Source organism: Siphateles boraxobius, unplaced genomic scaffold (assembly GCF_051911475.1).
Source record: "Siphateles boraxobius isolate OS27281-9 unplaced genomic scaffold, OSU_SipBor_1 308, whole genome shotgun sequence".
In the NCBI taxonomy this organism is placed as follows: domain Eukaryota; kingdom Metazoa; phylum Chordata; class Actinopteri; order Cypriniformes; family Leuciscidae; genus Siphateles; species Siphateles boraxobius.
The window spans coordinates 169,394-177,500 of NW_027508929.1; the positions used below are offsets into that span (position 1 = coordinate 169,394).

Genomic DNA, 8,107 nt, shown 5'->3' on the forward strand with positions numbered 1-8,107 from the left:
AGTATAATTTAGCATTCCTTAACAGTAGTTGCACTAACATTTTGTTTGAATGGTCCTTTAAAGTAAAATGAAATACCTGTTTTTGCAAACACTCTGACCCTGTGCCTGGTCCAATTTTTTTATCAGGTAGTTCAAGCCTTTTAAATTTTTTTGGTCACATTAATTGGTGGCCAGTAACAGTATTGTACCTGCATTAAAATAGTACAATTAAATTATGAAATAAATATTGTAGAAGTAGAAAATAATTGCAAACTGTAATATGAAAGCAATAGTAACTGAAAATCTAACTCAAGTAAAAAGTTAGATGTAAATGTTAATAATTGAGAATTGTACTCAAAACACGCTAAATGGAACTAACATTCGTTGGGAGAACAATGTGTTAAATTTGAAAAGAGAAACATGAGGAAAAAAAATAGAAGAGTTGTCCTTACAAGGAGGGCATGCAAATACTTTTGTAAAAAAAGATTAAAAGTGCTTTACAAAAAATGTGCATGAATAATTTTAAAGATGCACTGTTATGTTCCATAAAAGCAAGAATTGTCCATTTTGATTTTCATGGTGAATGTAAAGATATTTGTTAATGTATGTTGTTGATACAAGTGAGATTTAATACCTCATCTTCTTCAAAAAGCCAGGTCTGTAGTACCAAATCACAAGTCCCCTCCTCCAAAAATTCAACTATTGCATACATTCTGCAAGAAGCAAGAAAAATCATTATAAATTGAAAAGAAGCTAATTATATTTACCAATCGCCTCAAATCACATCATATGACAACCTATTACCTTTGATTATAACTTGTGGAGCAATGACAGAAAAATCACACTCCTGTCTTCTGCATTCATCTTTATCGCATGTTTTGTGAGTTCTGATGTTGGAATCCATTTGATAGTGTTGTTTTTTTGGTTGTACGTGTAGGCACCAATCAAAAATGACATGCATGGGCTGTGGAACAGAGGGTACGGTTTACTGTACACACGGCAAAGCACTCTTTCTTCCTTGTCTGGCACTTGAAGAATTTCACAGCATTGGCCCCCACTGAGGATGTATGCACAGTCTCGGGCCTTTGTAGAGATTTTCTGTACATTTGTATTGTTTGGAGTTTTTTTCTGTGTGCTCATCTCTTCCAGTCTCTTAGAAACCTGAATCAGTGTGTGTCTGCCAGAACGCACCATCTTCTTCAGTGACTGCAGGTAGTTTTCAAACATGAAGGCACTACAATTTTCCAGACAACCAAAGTTTTCTGCATCACTTGCTATGTGCAGCATGGTATGGGTGTTGTACACGAGGAACTCCTGTCCATAGAGTGTCCTACCTTTTTCCACAAAGTATTGCAGCAGTTCATTGGCATATTTGGAATGTTCCTGCACAAGACTTGGACATACTAGGATTGCCATGGCCACACTGAAAGAAAGGAAGTGTAAGTACATGTCATCTGGCAGTATTCCCTTTAACACAATCTTCCCTGTGTATAAAAGGAACTGACGAAACTCGGTTGCTTTCCATCTGTCCAGCTCCTCAAGACCCCTAGGCTTTCGCACAAATGCAGATGGTATGCAGTTCCGGAGAGACAGCAGTCTTGCACTAATCTCTTTGGTTTGGCTGGCCGAAACCCTCACAGCTCTGTCTCCTCTGGTCCAGATGAGCAGGAGCCTTTTCATTACACCGAGACAAGCCTGGTGCATGTAATCAATGGGAAAGCACCTCACCATGTCTATGGGGAGCTGAGACACAGGTGTGTTCCCATGGTGATGCTGAAATTGTGTTTGGTTTCTGAATGCTTCATCTGTCCGGAGTGTGAGGTCAGCAGTCTCTTGGTATGTGACTCTGTTTAACCACACACCTTTTTGCTCACATCGGTCACAGCCAAAGTACCCGGAATACAGTTTAATATTTTTCACTAATGCACGAGCTGGAGCATCACACACAAAGCACCTCAGATTGACATTTATTTTTCTTCCCATGAAGGTAATCCCGTCATTCATCAGATGACCCAGGTCCCTTACTGTGTCTTCCAAAAAACCAAGATCTGTTGGTCGACTTGCACCACATGTCAGAGCCGTGGGGAAAATGGTAACAGGATCTAGCATGACTGCGCAAAGGACTGGCCACATACATGTTTTGGAGCTTTTGTACAGTGGTAATCCATCAACGTTCAGGGATAAATCAATACAGTGGAGTTTAACTACTTCATCAAGTGGGTAACTTTCTAACGTTTCTTGTAATTTCTGTTTTAGTGGAAAGTAAACGTATTCCATTCCAGATGATTGCTGTGTGTCAAGTTGCCGGGGAGTGTGCAAAAGGGTCCGGGCAGTTGAGGGTAATTCACTGTGTCCATGCCTTTTTAACAATTTAAGAAGGTTGTCAAGTGCATTGTGTTTTATCTGGTTTTCAATAGCCCAAGTGGACAGCTCTTGTGCCAGTGACGTGTCCTTACTGCCGTCGTCTTCAAGGTGAAAGGCCAAGGATTCATTCAAGCTGTTAATTACCTCCCATGTTGTTGCTATTGGCTGTTCTCTTGCATTTTCAGAGTGCAAATGGTGTTCAGTGTCAGATGAATATTCCTCACAATTCTGCTCCATATCAACTGACATTACTACTCCGTCAGCACCTTCTGATTGTTCTTCAACTGGAAGATCAAGTGATTGTACTTCAACGGCTGGATTAGTCTCCAGGTGAGATGGCGATCTGGACCATGCCTGCCTTGTGGTTCTCCAAGCATGCACATATTTCCTGTGCATCTCTCTCTTTTCAGAGCTCATTCTAGGAGAGTAGCATTTATTTAATTTATATTTAATTTGTACACCCTTTTTTTTATATACCCAATCTGAGCTTTCAAGTTAGTTAAATTGTCTTATTTGTTCTTAAATATTTAGGGATCACTGATTATCAGATTTTATTTTTAAATATTGTATTTTTGTAATGTTTGGTCCTTTTGTGGTCTTTCAGCACTAAAACCAAATCCTACTAGAAAGAACATGTTACTGTAAATTTGTAAATGTCTTACCTTGTAGTGTTGAAGGCAAAATGAAAGAACTTATGGACAAAAACTGCAACACATCAATGTGAATGGTTTGTTATTTTTAGGCACTTGCAATAGATATTAATTGGTAAAATGTTACTTTGCTATATATTGAACAATTCACATGAAATTAAACTGCAAATATATAAAAAAAATCTATTTATCAAGTTGGAAGTTTTGCAGTGCTCTCTTAATTTCTGAATCTACATAAATAGCCTATGTATGGATAGTTGTCCCATCGCAAAAAAATTACCAAATATAAATATCCAATGTAAGTTTAAAAATAAAATATACAACATATATTACTGACAACACATTTAGGAGCAGCTAAGTAATATTATTTACCTTGCAATTAAAACTGAGGCGACAGAGGAAGACAATCCAAAATCTAATAAAACAAAAGTAGTTAAAAAATTTATTTCATTAATCAAACCTGGTAACAGTCCTAAAGTTTCATGTTACATGTATGCTTCATTATGCCAATAAATACTGAAAACTTGTCTGATAGTTAGTCAAAACGTACTTACGAAACCAAAGCTCTTAAAAGTCTTAGCTCTTAAAAGAACTTTTGGGGTGTACAGTATCGGGCTGCTGTGGACACGTGCAAAAGAAAAAGAGAAAAACAATAAACAAGGCTGAATATGAGTGTGATGGGCCTCTATACGAGTTAAAATGTTTCATTACAGACTAATCAGAACGTAATGAACATGGCAAATCTGAGATGTAGGATGACTGGTGTGTATGACTTACAACAAGCAGATGGTACCTGAAGAAGCTGAAAAAGAGAAGAGAATAATTATTTTATAAATCATAAAAAGGTTTAAATGTATAAATTGTATGATAACATCGAAAAATAAGCTATACGAGTTCATATGTGTGAACTATCCCTCTCAGTCAGAGCGCATTAGAGCAAATGACATCATACATCTAACGGTATTAATTTGTAAATTGTCCCTAGTTAGATTTCTTTTTTGTTTAAATGTATAATTTGAATATAAATTGAATTAATTTAAATGTTAATGTAATGTAAAGGTTTAAAGATGATTCCAAAAATATATGTATTTATACAAATTCAGGCTGAATCAATGGTCTGCACAGTCTACACCCAACTGTGACCTTAGTAATAAGTTCATGAAGTGAACCACATCTTTCTACAAACAAAGGTGTATTATTGTGACTTGGCCAAAAAGCTACTTGCACTGGGGCGCCTATTGTTTTTATGGTCCGCTTCAATAAATACTTTTCAGTGTGTTTGCACAGTATTGAACCATAGACCTCATTTTAAACTCCAGTACAATAGGTGGCGGTATGCATATAGTCTGCTGTCCGCCAGTAAACCCACAGGTGAACAGGAACTTGGGCCATATCCGCTTATACACACACACGGCTGGTAAAGTAAGATGTATCGCTGGAAGACTGCGGATACAGAAACACTTTAAAAAAGGTAAGACGTTTTATAATGTAAACGTTTATTATGTGTTTAATTATAACTACATCAAATGTTAGCTTGTATTTTATTCAAGAATCAATTATTTCGACAGATTGTGCTTCGCGAGCTCTGCAATTGCATGATTTTGCGCATCGCTCGCCCAAGAAATGTACTTGTCTTGCGCACTTCACCCTCAGCGTATAACGTTTGCTGTGGACGAAAGGTTAATATATTAATTTATTACATGGCTTGGTTGAATTCTAATGGTTGAATTCTTGGTAGTATGCGGTCTATTATTTCTTGATAAAAGACATCTGTATAACACACCGTTGCCATGAAAAACAGAGCGTTGCCATGGACACAGTTCTGTTTGCTCTGGAGGATAAACCCCTTTTTAAAATCAATATTTTGTGTCAATTTATTGATTTATTTGTTAGGTAGCCATGTAATAAGTGTGATAATGTATAGCGATGCTGTTGTTATAGCGAATACATCCCCTTCAGACGGATTCAAGACCACTCCGTTCGCGTCGGGGTCCTGATCAGCCTGTCGGATTGCTCTACATTAACGTATCCCTACACATTTAACGTAACTTCAAATGTCACTGTATGTTTTAGCGGGGACAGTGGTCTAATGGACCTGAATTAAAAAACTAAAAATACGTGAACAACAATCTTTATATGAAAAAAATAAAATCAACTCGAGCTCGTCTATATCAGTCTATATCCACCACCGTCTTCAACCAACAAACGTTAATTCCGTTATGGCAGTTATTTAGTATGACTGACGAGGAGCATTCTATGCATTTTAAATGTCTTATTTCCTTTACAACCCTAACTGGGTCAGGGGATTATGATGCAGGTAAGTTAGGCTATAGCTTGTTAAGAATGTTGAGGCTGTTGCTCTGTGTATACATGGATAGTTCATTCATGGGGAAATTGTTTAGAGAGTGCATTCACGCAACCTAACAATTGATGCTCATTACTGTGCCCTCTGTTTCAGTGTTTAAGTGCCTGGTGTCATAGTTTACTTCCTGGCTTGAAGGATGAAGCTGTAGGTAAGCAAATTAAAATGCCACACAACTACCTGACACCTTATCACTATTTTATATATATATGTGTGCATTTTAAGTAATATCAATCAAACTGAAGCTTTGCAACTGTTTAAAATTAATTTTGTTTTGTGAGGAGAACAGTTGCAACTTTGAACTTTGCAACTGTTCTCCTCACGAAACAAAATAAAATTTAAACACAAATCTGGTAGCATCACTATAACAGAAAAGTTAATGTTTTATAGTTTAAGCTCAAACTAACCAAAGTAAAACCTTTAACATTTGAATTACTAAAAGTAATTGAATTTTTAATATACCTCAATACCGGTGTATGTTGCTAGTTTTTACCTTTGTTTAGGCATTTTTTTATACAGTGGTAGTGAGCGAGTGGCCATGCATGGTTTTACCTGTGGTTACCAACTCTCACTATCAGAATATGTTCGTTTATGCCTATGATAATTATAAATGAAATAATTATTACCAATTGCTTTGAGTTTTATAATTCATATTTATTCCAAGGAAAAAAGTTTTACACAGCTGTAAACAAGTTCTGATGCTGCCCTCTGTAACCGGTAGGCGTGGCTTGGGACTGGCCTCATAGGGCAGTGAAGCAAGTGCATTCTGGGAGTTGTCTTTCATCCACATGAGCCAAAAAATACATTTTCTGGATTTTCTCAGTCTAGAAGGCACCAAATTCTAAAATAATTTCACATTTCTACTACATAACCCAATTTAAAAAGACATTAATCTTTCCAGCGGTGAAGTATACCTTTAACCCACCGGCCCACCTCAACATTTCGATTTGATAATCCAGCCCTCGAATTAAGCTAATTGAATAGCCCTGTCATATGATGTAGTTTATTACATGAGAAAGAGTGCCATTTTCCCTAAATATCAGCATGATTACAAATGTGATATTTATTGTATAACAAAACAATAAGCAGAGTGGACTGCGATTAACATCAATGAAAAACATTACTCCAGGCTTCAACATGGCTGTGTTTACGATTAGAAATGTCAAACAAATTTCGCCTACATAGGTGATTGTAGCCCGTATAGGTATCTGTATGCATGAGACTGTCTGAATACCGGCAGAATTCACATTTTTGGTGTAAAAAGAGACACATTATGCAGAAGTATAATTTCCTGTTATGTGTGTTCGTCAGAGCCTGCAGAATCACCTTTTGCAGTCTGACTTTTTGACAGTTTGTCAGTTTAAATTAACATTAAATTGTGGTTGTAGAATGTGATATAGCCCAAGATTACATGAGAATGTATGTCTTACCTGTATCTTTTTTGTTTTGTTTTTGTTTTCCAGTAATTCAGCAATTGGACTCGTTTCCATCCTTTTTGGCCTCTTCTGCACTTGGAGTCATTGCTTTCATCCGATTCAGCGACTGTCGGATCTTCATTTCTGTTTGCATTACTCTGCTTAAATTTTAAACCCTTAGCAACAATAAAAGGGTTTTCCATTTTGGCTGTAGTTGTAGTCAAGTTATATATATATATATATATATAGTGGCATGAAAAATAACCACTAATAAGCATTGTCATACATTAAAAAAAATATCTGCACACTGATTTACATTATGAAGAACACATTAAATTGACAGTATTTAAAAGTCATGGTAATGGTAGGTTAATGTCAGCATTACAGGAAAGACACAGATTGGTGAAAGATTAATGACACCAGTGTTTTGCTCCAAAATAGTTTATTCTTTCCCCTCCCCCCTTCCTTTATTGGTCCTGCTTTTAATACTATTAGCACAGTTATTTCTCTTTTTTAATGCTGTAAAAATCTTTCTGTTATTTCTATTTTAATAAAACTTTTAAAGCCTGTTAGTGTAGTTGCATTGTAGTTACTTTATGACAACGTTGTGAGGACGTCGTGGTAAAGTTCCATTTTTTATAATCTTGGCTAACGTTCCAGAAACGTTGTGGGCACGTCCTCAAAAGACGTCGCTAGTTTATCCCATGGAGAACGTTGTAGAGACGTGGTCAACTGGTCTCCAGATAACTTTTCAGAATATTGCGTTGCAAGTATTATCCTAGTGAAACGCCATTTATATATTATTTGGGAAATGTACTTAATTCAGCAAAAATTGTATTAAGTTATCTGGTGACCAGTTGACCACGTCTTTACAACGTTTTCCATGGGATAAACTAGCGACGTCTTTTGAGAACGTGCCCACAACGTTTCTGGAACGTTAGCCAAGATTATAAAAAATGGAACTTTACCACGACGTCCTCACAACGTTGTCATAAAGTAATGTCACGCTGACCAAGTGACGACTAACTGACGACGTCGTCACAACGTACTGTGTTAGCTGGGTTACAGGTAAAAACTTTATTTTAAAATATCTCGCTACAACGAAAACATCGGGTGTGTTATTATATCACGTTTGTGGCGCAAATGGTATCGATAACCCAATAAGACTAAGTTGTCAAACTAGCCGGAGATCCTTTTAATATACAGGGGAGATCTGTTAGTGTTTAATGTTCTATTATCTTGGAATTTAAAAGGTTTTCTGGAATGTCTGATATTTTGGGGTTACCATTGTACTGAAGAGTCGAGCCTGTGGTTCGAGTGAAATTGGCCTATTTCAC

General features: G+C 36.6%; 2 long non-coding RNA genes across 2 annotated transcripts; both read left to right on the forward strand.

Moving 5' to 3' along the window:
* The first annotated feature begins 991 nt into the window (after window positions 1-991).
* LOC143759141 (uncharacterized) lies at window positions 992-1,718 on the forward strand. Its single transcript, XR_013212180.1, has 3 exons — window positions 992-1,418; window positions 1,513-1,550; window positions 1,640-1,718. It is a non-coding gene; the product is annotated as an uncharacterized LOC143759141 (long non-coding RNA).
* Window positions 1,719-4,415: 2,697 nt separating this feature from the next.
* On the forward strand, window positions 4,416-6,974 carry LOC143759142 (uncharacterized). The gene is made up of 3 exons (XR_013212181.1): window positions 4,416-4,464; window positions 5,460-5,506; window positions 6,819-6,974. It is a non-coding gene; the product is annotated as an uncharacterized LOC143759142 (long non-coding RNA).
* Window positions 6,975-8,107: the final 1,133 nt, after the last annotated feature.